We start from the raw sequence: 13208 nt of genomic DNA, 5'->3' as shown, positions 1-13208 counted from the left end.
CCCAGAGGACTACTAAAGCCCCGGAGGACTTAAACCTCTGGGACCCTAACTAACTAACTAACTAACACTAAACAACTACTTAATAACTACTATATGCAAACTATGTACAAAGGCCTTAAGGCACAAAGTTCAAAAAGAAAACACTACCTATTGTTAAGCAAGAAAGGCGCTCCGACTGATCACCATGGGCAGTAAGAAGGAACTGAGAGGGAGTAAGGCTAGCAGTGCCTGATATACCACTGCATGAGCGCGGCACTCCAGAGGGCACCACAGCTGACCCTACGGGTACTGCTAAGGCAAAAATCTCCGATGATCGTGCTCACAGGCGTGCGCACACCTAGAATGGAATTGACATGAGCAAGCACTCGAAGAAGATATATTGGAATTGGAAAAAGTTCAGAAAAGGGCAACAAAAATTATTAGGGGCATGGAATGTCTTCCATATAAGTGATTAATGAGACCGGGACTTTTCAGCTTGGAAAAGAGACAACTAAGGGGGGATGGGACAGAGGTCTATAAAATCATGATTGGTGTGGAGAAAGTAAATAAGGAAGTGTTATTTACTCCTCCTCATTACACAAGAACTAAGGTCACCAAATAAAATGAATAGGCAGCAGGCTTAAAAAAAACGAAAGGAAGTATTTTTTCAGACAACGCACAGTCATTCTGTGGAACTCCTTGCCAGAGGATGTTGTGAAAGCCAAGACTATAACAGGGTTCAAAAAATAACTAGAAAACTTCATGGAGGATACGTCCAGCAATGGCTATTAGCCAGGACAGGAAGGGATGGAGTCCCTAGCCTGTTTGCCAAAAGCTGGGAATGGGCGATGGGATGGATCACTTGATGATTACCTGTTCTGTTCATTCCCCCGGGACACCTAGCATTGGCCACTGTCGGAAGACAGGATACTAGGCAAGATGGACCTTTGGTCTGACCCAGTGAGGCCGTTCTTATGTTATGCTCAATTATCCAGAAATCACAAGAAGCTGCAAAAAAGTTACTAAGTATCATGAGACTCATAATACCATGAAAGTTAGTTACCTCCCACCTTCAGAGTTGCCAAGGGCAAATACAGTAGAAGGAAAGCAAACAAGACCAAGTGTATCAATGACAGAGGAAATGGGCAGAAGCTCCAGTAATTCATATAATATTCTCTCTCCACAGATGAAGGACAAACCGACAGATCAATCTAAGGAGGCTCCTGCCACAAGGGCTCACTGCTGCTAGTTCACTTGGGAACCAGGAAAGCAACTTCCCCAGTCTTAAATATGCAAACCAAACATATTAACATTAAACACCATTATCTAGATCAGCAATAACTGGGCCCATATATGTGTTGCCTCTAAGGCTATCAAGCGATTAAAAAAATTAATAGTGATTAATTGCTCAATAGAATATTATTTATATAAATATTTTGGATGTTTTCCACATTTTCAAATATATTTATTTCAATTACAACACAGAAAACGTGTACAATGCTCACTTTATATTTATTTTTATTATAAATATTTGCACTGTAAAATAAAAAATAGTATTTTAATTTACTTAATACAAGTACTGTAGTGCAATCTCTTTATCATGAAAGTTGAACTTACAAATGTAGAATTATGTACAAAATATAACTGCATTCAAAATTAAACAATGTAAAACTTCAGAGCCTACAAGTCCACTCAGTCCTACTTCTTCTTCAGCCAATCGCTCAGACAAACAAGTTTGTTTATATTTGCAGGAGATAATGCTACCCGCTTCTTGTTTACAGTGTCACCTGAAAGTGAGAACAGGAGTTCGTATGGCACTGTTGTTGCAAGATATTTACGTGCCAGATGTGCTAAAGATTCATATGTCCCTTCATGCTTCAAGCACCATTCCAGAGGACATGTCCATGCTGATGATGGGTTCTGCTCGATAGCTATCCAAAGCAGTGCAGACAAATGCATGTTCATTTTCATCACCGTGAGTCAGATGCCACCAGCAGAAGGTTGATTTTCTTTTTTGGTGGTTCGGGTTCTGTAGTTTCCGCATCGGAGTGTTGCTCTTTTAAGACTTCTGAAAGCATGCTCCATACCCCATCCTGACCCAATTTTGGAAGGCACTTCAGATTTTTAAATCTTGGGTTGAGTGCTGTAACTATCTTTAGAAATCTTACATTGATACCTTCTTTGCATTTTGTCAAATCTGCATTGAAAGTGTTCTTAAAACGAACAACATGCTGGCTCATCATCCGAGACTGCTATAATATGAAATATATGGCAGAATGCAGGTAAAACAGGAGGTGGGAGACATACAATTCTCCCCTAAGGAGTTCAGTCACAGATTTAATTAACGTTTTTTTTTTTTAAATGATCATCATCAGCGTGGAAACATGTCCTCTGGAATAGTGGCCAAAGCACAAAGGAGCATGTGACTGTTTAGCAGATCGGGCATGTAAATATCTTGCAATGCGGGCTACAAAAGTGCCATGCAAATGTCTGTTCTCAGGTGACATTGTAAATAAGAAGTGGGCAGCATTATCTCCCATATATGTAAACAAACTGGTTTCTCTTAGCGATTGTCTGGACTTGTAGGCTCTAAAGTTTTACATTGTTTTGTTTTTGAATGCACTTATGTAACAAAAAAAATCTACATTTGTAATTTGCACTTTCATGATAAAGAGATTGCACTATGGTACTTGTATGAGATGAATTGAAAAATACTATTTCTTTTGTTTATCATTTTTACAGTGCAAATATTTGTAATAAAAGTTATATATACTGTACACTTTGTATTCTGTGTTGTAATTGAAATCAATATATTTGAAAATGTAGAAAAACATCCAAAATATTTAATACTTTTCAACTGGTATTCTATTGTTTAACAGCACGATTAAAACAGCAATTAATTTTTTTAATCGTGATTAATTTTTTTGAGTTAATCATGTGAGTTAACTGTGATTAATTGACAGCCCTAGTTGCCTCATCTACTGATTGTTCATTAATTATGTTGATCCCTGAAGAATTCCCAACTAATAGGGATCTTGTACCAAGATCAGGCCCAATATTATTGGAATTGTTGTTCAGTTGGGAAACGCAAGATCTATGGTTCCAACATTCACACTTGGGGGAAAAAAATCTGTATTTGTAATAGTTTAATTAACATACTTAGCAAAGTTACAAACACTCCAAACTCGCAAGGTAGATAGAGATACTCATCAGACTCACCATCACCAGTGGTCACCATCCTAGCATCTCCCTGGGCACACAGACCGGGATAAAACTTTTATAATATGTTATGCTGATGTAACCATGCCTAGTGCATATTCAGTAGGGGTTTCATCCCCTTTTCCTTATTTGTATTTGCTCACCCTACTAATCTTCAGTTTCCCTTCTCCTCTCAAGCTTATTAGCACATACATCAATTAGTTACCATGGTATTCTTGTAGTCAGATATCTACTGATGTCCCTCACTTTAAGATATGCCAAGCTGGTAGAAACTAGCATGTTGTGGTTGCATGTCAGAAATTTAGTCGTTACAGTATTCTATCTTGTGATATCTTATGATCTAGGGTTACTTCTGGTTAACTGCTTATGCTAAGGCTTTTTGAGCCTTAGGCCTTGTTTAGCTAAGCTTATTGTCTTGCAGGGCATGTAGGCTCATTACATTACTGCATTCACTTATACCTATGCCTTAACCTAGCAAATACTTATACCTACAGGCTACATATGGTTTCTGGAAATGTTTTCACAGTAACCCAGTTGTACAGGTGCAGAAATGTCCCTTTTCTGCAGCAAATAGCACCAATAATCAATGTCCAATGAACTCTAAATGGAAGCAATGATGTGTCCAGTTAGGGAAAGGAATAACAGGTCTTGCAAAAATATAGATGAAAGTTACCCATGAGACTAGTATACACTTTCAGCAGAGGATTAGAGAATCTTCCAGGTGACACTACAAATCTCTTCTTAAAGGCTACCTCCTTTCCTTCCAGAAGGCATCCTACTCAGATCCCTCCCCAAACATATGCCTCAAGGCTCGCTGAACAAATTCATCCTGAAATCAGTGCTTTGAGAGCTGCTTTGCCATTTCATGCTTTTTTAAACAAAGAGGCACTCAGATGATCTGAGTGTTTTTGTCCTTTCCAGGTAGAAGTAAAAGCCCCAGCTATGCTAAGGGAGCGCAGGAGTCTCCCCGTCTCATATTCCAGGCTGGAGTTGATAGAGAGAGACCTCATGATTGATGTAATGTCTGGCATTTTTTCTGTGGAACAAAGTCAGTCAGTTCTAAGAACCACAAGTCAGAATGAAAGATAACAAATGGGAATTAAAAAAAAAAGATGCATTTTCTTCCCATCTAGCTGAGGTTAGTTGCAAACAAAAATGTCACAACTGATCAAAAGAATTTAACAGGACAGTGCCTATAAAATCAAAAAGATAGAGGCAGAGACTTTTAATCACCAGATTCCAACGTGATTTCACAGAACTTGTGCTGCAATGGCTTGACTTTCTTAGGAAACACCTTACTAAAGGAAACAATCAATAAGTTTTTAGAAGCAGGAGCTTGTCTCTCTAAAAAAGTATCAGGACAGATTTTTCTCTTTAGGCCACCTTGGAGAAAATAAGAATAAAAAATTTAAACACCCAAAGTGGGAAATGTCCTTATTAGCAATACCTCCAGACAATGTCATCCTGGTCAGTGACTACTTATCTCTGAAGCTTGAGAAGGCTTTAGACAACTCAGTCTGATAGACCATGGCTGTTCAAGTTCAATCTCTCATGAAGCTATGTCAGTGAGGACAGACTACTGAGATTGCCATGGCAACTCAGTCCTTGATAGGTTTCAGAGTAACCGCCGTGTTAGTCTGTATTCGCAAAAAGAAAAGGAGTACTTGTGGCACCTTAGAGACTAACCAATTTATTTGAGCACAAGCTTTCGTGAGCTACAGCTCACTTCATCGGATGCATACTGTGGAAACTGCAGAAGACATTATATACACAGAGACCATGAAACAATACCTCCTCCCACCCCACTCTCCTGCTGATAATAGCTTATCTAAAGTGATCACTCTCCTTACAATGTGTATGATAATCAAGTTGGGCCATTTCCAGCACAAATCCAGGTTCTCTCACCCCCTCCCCTTTTTTTTTTTTTCAAAAAACCACACACACAAACTCACTCTCCTGCTGGTAATAGCTTATCCAAAGTGACCACTCTCCCTACAATGTGTATGAAAATCAAGGTGGGCCATTTCCAGCACAAATCCAGGTTTTCTCACCCCCCCACCCCCATACACACACAAACTCACTCTCCTGCTGGTAATAGCTCATCCAAAGTGACCACTCTCCCTACAATGTGCATGATAATCAAGGTGGGCCATTTCCAGCACAAATCCAGGTTTTCTCACCCCCCCCCCCCCCAAAAAACACACACACACAAACTCACTCTCCTGCTGGTAATAGCTCATCCAAAGTGACCACTCTCCCTACAATGTGCATGATAATCAAGGTGGGCCATTTCCAGCACAAATCCAGGTTTTCTCACCCCCCGCCCCCACAAACTCACTCTCCTGCTGGTAACAGCTCATCCAAACTGACCACTCTCCTTACAATGTGTATGATAATCAAGGTGGGCCATTTCCAGCATAAATCCAAGTTTAACCAGACCGTCGGGGGGGGGGGGGGGGAGGAAAAAACAAGGGGAAATAGGCTACCTTGCATAATGACTTAGCCACTCCCAGTCTCTATTTAAGCCTAAATTAATAGTATCCAATTTGCAAATGAATTCCAATTCAGCAGTTTCTCGCTGGAGTCTGGATTTGAAGTTTTTTTGTTGTAATATCGCAACGTTCATGTCTGTAATTGCATAACCAGAGAGATTGAAGTGTTCTCCGACTGGTTTATGAATGTTATAATTCTTGACATCTGATTTGTGTCCATTTATTCTTTTACACAGAGACTGTCCAGTTTGACCAATGTACATGGCAGAGGGGCATTGCTGGCACATGATGGCATATATCACATTGGTGGATGTGCAGGTGAACGAGCCTCTGATAGTGTGGCTGATGTTATTAGGCCCTGTGATGGTGTCCCCTGAATAGATATGTGGGCACAGTTGACAACGGGCTTTGTTGCAAGGATAGGTTCCTGGGTTAGTGGTTCTGTTGTGTGGTATGTGGTTGTTGGTGAGTATTTGCTTCAGGTTGGGGGGCTGTCTGTAGGCAAGGACTGGCCTGTCTCCCAAGATTTGTGAGAGTGTTGGGTCATCCTTCAGGATAGGTTGTAGATCCTTAATAATGCGTTGGAGGGGTTTTAGTTGGGGGCTGAAGGTGACTGCTAGTGGCGTTCTGTTATTTTCTTTGTTAGGCCTGTCCTGTAGTAGGTGACTTCTGGGAACTCTTCTGGCTCCATCAATCTGTTTCTTCACTTCCGCAGGTGGGTATTGTAGTTGTAAGAATGCTTGATAGAGATCTTGTAGGTGTTTGTCTCTGTCTGAGGGGTTGGAGCAAATGTGGTTGTATCGCAGAGCTTGGCTGTAGACGATGGATCGTGTGGTGTGGTCAGGGTGAAAGCTGGAGGCATGTAGGTAGGAATAGCGGTCAGTAGGTTTCCGGTATAGGGTGGTGTTTATGTGACCATTGTTTATTAGCACTGCTGAAAATGGCCCAACTTGATCATCATACACATTGTAAGGAGAGTAATCACTTTAGATAAGCTATTACCAGCAGGAGAGTGGGGTGGGAGGAGGTATTGTTTCATGGTCTCTGTGTATATAATGTCTTCTGCAGTTTCCGCAGTACGCATCCGATGAAGTGAGCTGTAGTTCACGAAAGCTTATGCTCAAATAAATTGGTTAGTCTCTAAGGTGCCACAAGTACTCCTTTTCAGTCCGTGATATAACAGCCAAGGAAGATGTGGCTACGATAATCAATTTTATAATCTCTCTGAACTTTTCTCAGTACTGGGGGAAGGAGAGAGAAAAAGGAGGCTTCTTGTGGAGCTGCCTCTTCCATCTGGTTCAAAGAACACTGCATGCATCTATCCCCAGTGCTACTGGATTATTTCATCTGTTGTAGAATAGACATATTTTAAAATTGTTGTTTGAGGTAAACAAGTATCATTAGGGCTTCCCATCTCTTGACAATCTGGAGAAATTCATGTGAATTGAGACATCATTCTCCAAGATGCAGATGGAATGGCTGAGTCAATTGATACTGATGAGTTTCCCAAGCCACGTGGATGGCTTTGAGAGAGGAACAATGATGCCTTAATGAGTAGGACTACTACTATTGATCAGGAAGTAAGTTGCTAGCCTGTATAGTTATCCAAATGGATTAGGACTGGTTTCTGTAAAATCCGAGTCTTGAAACATAGAAGTGTCAGGTGAGCTTCTTTCCTTTCCAGTCTGTTCATATGAAGATGTTTGTTTCTTTGAACTCTTTACACTGCACAGACTTCTAGTTTATTTTGGACCCCATATGAGGAGACTAGCACCTGTAATTAAAATAGTGGCGCTCCTTATAAGATGAATAGGTAGGATCCACTATGCCAAAGATTTTCTGACACACTCCAGAATGAAGTTTCTTCTTCAGACCATGAAGTGTTTTGGTTCCATTGTGAGAGCAGAGGGGATAAGCAGGAATCTGTTGTGTCTAAATCAAAGCAAGAACCATTAATCCAGGGCCTTTAATACAAGGCCAAGATGACATGCATTTCACCTTGACAAGTTTCTGGATCTATTCTTGAAGCAAATACACATGGGCCTTCTGAGTGTTTAAGCGAGCTTACAAGTGGACTAAAATCCGTTTATGTTTAATATTGTTATTACAATAGTACTGAGAGGGTCCAATCAGGATCAGGGACCAATTGTGCAAAGGTCTATGTAAATATATATGAAGATATGGTTCCTATCTCAAGAGACACTCATGAAGATTTATGATAAAAACCAATGATAAAGAGGAAACACACTTTTAGAACTAGAACTTGGTCCTTTGTACTTTTATGATCCAACTGGCCAAAAAAATGGCAGAATTTGAACCACTTTTGAGTGAAGAGCTGCCAGAAATACAATCAGAGTATGTGAGAAAATTCACAGGGCTGTGGTGAGAGTGCAAGGCACTGAAGAGTCTGTTTGCAATTTTCAGTTATTTATAATGAGATGCTTTAATAGGTAGTGAAACTGTGTGTCTTGCAGATCAACGGCTGCCATAAATCCACCTGTTCTGTTGTTCAGTGGTTATTGCAGACCAAAGAGATTCCATCTTTTATTTCTTGTACTCCCAAATGCAGTTTAGCTATCTAAATACTAAATCCAGTTAAAAACTCGAGCACCAGGTAGGAGAGAGAAAAAAGGCTTTCCTTTACCTGAGTTGAAAGGGCAGGAAGAATAGCACAGATATCTTGGCAGCGCTGCATATGCTTGTGTATGGTATTTTTGGGGATGTCGAAAGAATGAGGTGAAGAAAATTTACTGAGGACAATGGAAGTGAGACATTCCATATAGTAACTGATTGAAAATGCAGAAAGAACATTTGTCTGATGTTATGCTTTCTCTGATTGAAGGGAATGCATGATGTTGCCTTCCTTAGGAATGAATGGAAGGGAAACGGCAAAAAATTAAAATTTGGATTTGTTGGGATTGAGGATCTTCTCTTGAATTTTTAGTCTTTTATGCTCAGTAATATATTCTGAAGAAGCTTTTTGCATTTTGATCAGAATCAGACTGAGCTTGGGAATCGATATGGTCTTTGCTGGAGGAAAGGGAAGTCAGAAACTTTAAAGTGCTTTATCTAGACTGTCACCAAAAAGTCCCATGAACATAGAAACAAAAACTTTTGCTTATTGTGAAACTCAGTGAACCCACAGGCAAAGCCAGAAAGTTCTGCAAGCCACCACTCCACTGGCTAGAGATTTAGCAAGAATTTTGAAAATTCTCCAACGTTGCCTCAGGAGTGGATAAAATTTCTTTTAAAATATTGTTCTGAATATTCTTACAAGAGAATAAAACCTCCTCAGCCAAATATTATGAGCTGTGGGGACAAAAATGCATTTAGAACTGCCCCCAAATCCATAGTTCTCTCTCCAGTGCTACTTCAATTCTCCTGTCTGACGCCTACGATAAAAGATGCCTTTTCAAAGAGAACATAGGATCTCTTAGATCACCCTCCAATGTATGCATTTATTTTTAATTAGGAGTCTTCAGGTATCCTTTTTCTCCTTGTGGAGCCAATATAAAATTTAACACCTCTGGGCAGAGAAGATTCCTCTTCAGGGTACTTCCAAACACCATTAATCCTTTTCCTCTAGAGTGGAAATTGCCAGTCAGGTGAAAGTTCTCTCTTTAAGACAATACAATATTGTACCTTTAATCAAAGGAGCAGTACTCAAGTGGCTCATGTATTCTGGATTAAGAATCCACATTCTTCAAGAGCCAGGGTCCACCTGTAAAAAGGATGACCATTTTCTTCTTCCTCAGAATGCTTGACATTACTGGTATACTTTTTGGCCTCTGACAAGAGGAAGAAATTTTCAGCCCCCTGAGCATGAGAGCAGAGCTCTTTGGTAGGTGCATGAGAGCACTTTCTCCTCCTATGAGGCTTAGAGGGACTGACCTCTGCCATTAAGGGGGCAGCAGCAGACAATGGCTTCGATGGCTTTCATTTTCTAAAGGCCTGTCTGAGATAGTCCACCAACTCTCTATCCAAGAAGTTTAAAGGAAAGCAGGGACATTGACTGCCGAGAGAGGACAGGAGTGGCAATACTTTGAGAGACATCCTCGATGGTAGCGGAGCAAGTATCCAAAGAAGGTCCTCCCAGAAGTTAGAGATCACGTATTTTTATGAGAAGAGACTATGAGAAAATACATATGGCAAACATATGGGGGAAAGGTAGGAAATTAGATATAGAATTGAAAGACTGAAGGAAAAAAGAAATGAAAAAAATGATGTTAGCAAAAATGGCCAAGATTTAAACAAGCAGATTGGAAGTTTTAAAAAGGCCAAAGTGACTTAGTAGCACAAATCCCATTGATTTTCATTCTCCTACGTCACTTACAATTTTTGAAAATCCTACCTTAGATGCCTGAAGTTTGGCTCTTAAGTCCATATTTAGGAACCTAACAACTAACTATATTTTCAAAATTCCTGAATCAATGACAGCTACTGGAGGCTCAGCAATTTTGAAAATCAAGTCACTCATTAGGCCCCCAAATGGATTTAGGCCCCTAACTTTTCACCCAATTTTGAAAATCGTGGCCTGTATTTTTTTTTAAAAGGTACTGAAAACTGACTGAAGCAACAAAAGAAACTGAAAATGATGAAAAATGTAAATGAAAACATACAGTAGAAGGAATAAAGTGGAAAGAGGGAAGAAAAAAAGGAAGACAAGTAAAAGGTTATTTTGAAAAGCTATTTTATATTGTTTTATGTGAAAACCTTACTGTAGTCACATTTTACGTATATCAAGGGAGATCTAAGTGGTAAATAAAGTTGTACTTACCTGTAATTGGTTTTCTTCAGACAGATCTCCTCATTTCTACACTTCAGAACAAGTCTGTGCTTTGGCCAGAGCTCTTGCGGTGTTATTTGAACAATGGCCTCCTGACGATGTCAAATTATCTAAATAGAAATCCTAAGTTATGAAGGGCTGAGATCCACGTCTAAATACTGCTAAGGCAAACTAAAAGGAACAGAAGACAAGTGCACATTTATGGGGAATATACAGAAAGTAAGTAACAATTTTTGCATACTCTCTACTCCAAAATATATCCATGTCTTCTGAAGGCTAAAGAGAATGTTTTCAGATATTGGGCCAAACTGATTTGAAAAAGCAGACTGTAAACCACCTCTACCAGTCCAGGAATCATCCCTTGCTTTGGAATTAACCTTGTACAAACTGAATTCTAACCTTCTGTTTGCCCTAGCTCAGATAAGTGATGGGAACAAGCAGCATCAGCAGCTACCCTCAACTCCAACCAAACGCATATGCTTCTTGAAGCCATATAACATAAAACTTTAATATCAACAATTCATTTAGACAGACATTGTTTAGGATTAATCTAACCAATGTCTAAATGTCACAAAAGCATATGTAACTTGTAGAAATTCTTCCTCAAATCTAAGACCTATGGATCAATTACATCCAAAGTGGCTAAAATAAAAACAATCCTGGAGAAATAAACATAAGGAAAAACCCAGGAGATATAAGTTGACTGGCTTCAGATGACTTTTTTTCCAAATAAGCTAATAAATGTCAAATATACTGGGTGTCCAGTACCTGTAGTGTATAAAACCATATGACTGAAATGAAAATAATTAAAAGGAAAGTTAAGTTCAGTAGATATTTATGTAGAGACTAAACCAACCCTTGTGAAAGAGAAACATTTTTGAAGTAGCCAAATATGTGCACCTATCCAAAAATACTGGAAAGGAAACCTGTGTACACCATGAGTCAAGACACCATTTAAAGAATTAGGCCTTTTGAGCACATGGGTCTCCCATCCTCAACCAAAAAAGTTAAGATAGGGAAGTCTGTTGTCTTGCAGCTGAGATACTAGCAGCATTCAAGCTCTTAGCTGGAGAAAAGCTAGGTACATGAAATGCTGCAGATAACTAAATGAAGGCTGAAAACTGGGACTCAATTACAATTTTGCCCTGATTAGTTTATCTGGATTTCAAGTATGAGGGATATTGGGGAAAAAGAGGGACACCTTTCAAGGCAGCACAAAACTTTCAAATGAAGGATTTTTCTTCTTTCAGACAGTGTAGGTGATCTTTTTGTTGGTTGTTTGGTTCCTAAATCAGTGAGTGTGTGCACACAGAAGAAAATAATGTAAGGTTCAGTTTCTTAGAAGGGTCCAAATTGAACTTTTTGAAACATTTTTTTAAAAATACAAAAATGCTATGAATTAATTTTTATATAATGACACTAGTATTTAGTAAAGGAACCATGGGAATTGGTCCTGCTTCGAGCAGGGGGTTGGACTAGATGACCTTCTGGGGTCCCTTCCAACCCTGATATTCTATGATTCTCGATTGTGGGTCAGATGCTAGATTTTTGAACAGCCCCACTCCCTAGAATAGTAACATGCTGAATAAATACCTACATTTGAAATGTATACATATTGGACTGGTCAATGAGAGCAATTGGGATCTTCAAAAATATAAAATGGCGTTGAAGAACTATAAAAATACTTCTCTCCCACCATGCAGTTTATAATTTTGTCAGAACACCTACGGTGTTCTTGGAGAGCTGTAGTTAACAAAAAGACTCAAAAATGCATATTTCTGTAATTTCAGTGGTAGAGTGGAAGATTTAAAAACAGCTACCTCTTCCTTAAAATGTGGGCATTTCCCCCTATCCAAATCTAATAATGAATGTGCAACAGGTCTAATTTGGTTTTTTAAAAGTTTGGTTGCGTCCCTTTCTATTCAAGCTACCATAACAAATTCTCACGTACAGAGTATGTCACTACAAAAGGTCCCCTCCCCCCCATCCTGCTGGTAATAGCTCTCCTTTCCTGATCACTCTTGTTACAGTGTGTATGGTAACACCCATTGTTTCATGTTCTCTGTGTATATAAAATCTCCCCACTATATTTTCCACTGTATGCATCCGATGAAGTGAGCTGTAACTCACGAAAGCTTATGCTCTAATGAATTTGTTAGTCTCTAAGGTCTCAAGTACTCCTTTTCTTTTTACGGATACAGACTAACACGGCTGCTACTCTAAAAAGAGGAATGATGCTCTATTTTTCTTATCAAAAAGATCAAAAATCCAGTAACTTGTATGCACATATGTAGAAATCTATAGACATAAAATGGAAAAATATGGCAAATCTAAATCAAAGCCAAGTAGTAAAACAACTTTGGTTCTGTATATGGGATCAACTACTATATTACAGCACACTTTTTTTAAAAAACAACAAATATTTTGGTGGATACCATTGCTAGCAATGTGGTGCACGATTAGAAATCCTCACTTACTAATGTTAAGAGGTTGTGTAAGAACTGATTGCAGCGGCAATCTCAATTATTGTGTTTTATATAATTGATGGTCATAAGCCTAATACCCACACTACACCATGCAGATTTTCTAGAAAAAGGTTTTCCAAAACCAAAATCTCTATTTCCATTTCCTTTTTTTGGTCACATTAAGTACTTTAAACATTTGTGATAGAAAAGGCATCATTAGATATACCATGGATCAACATTTGCATGGAAGAAGGAAATTCAACTAAC

Source organism: Natator depressus, chromosome 5, assembly GCF_965152275.1.
Source record: "Natator depressus isolate rNatDep1 chromosome 5, rNatDep2.hap1, whole genome shotgun sequence".
Lineage (NCBI taxonomy): Eukaryota > Metazoa > Chordata > Testudines > Cheloniidae > Natator > Natator depressus.
Note: the sequence above shows the minus strand (reverse complement) of the source record.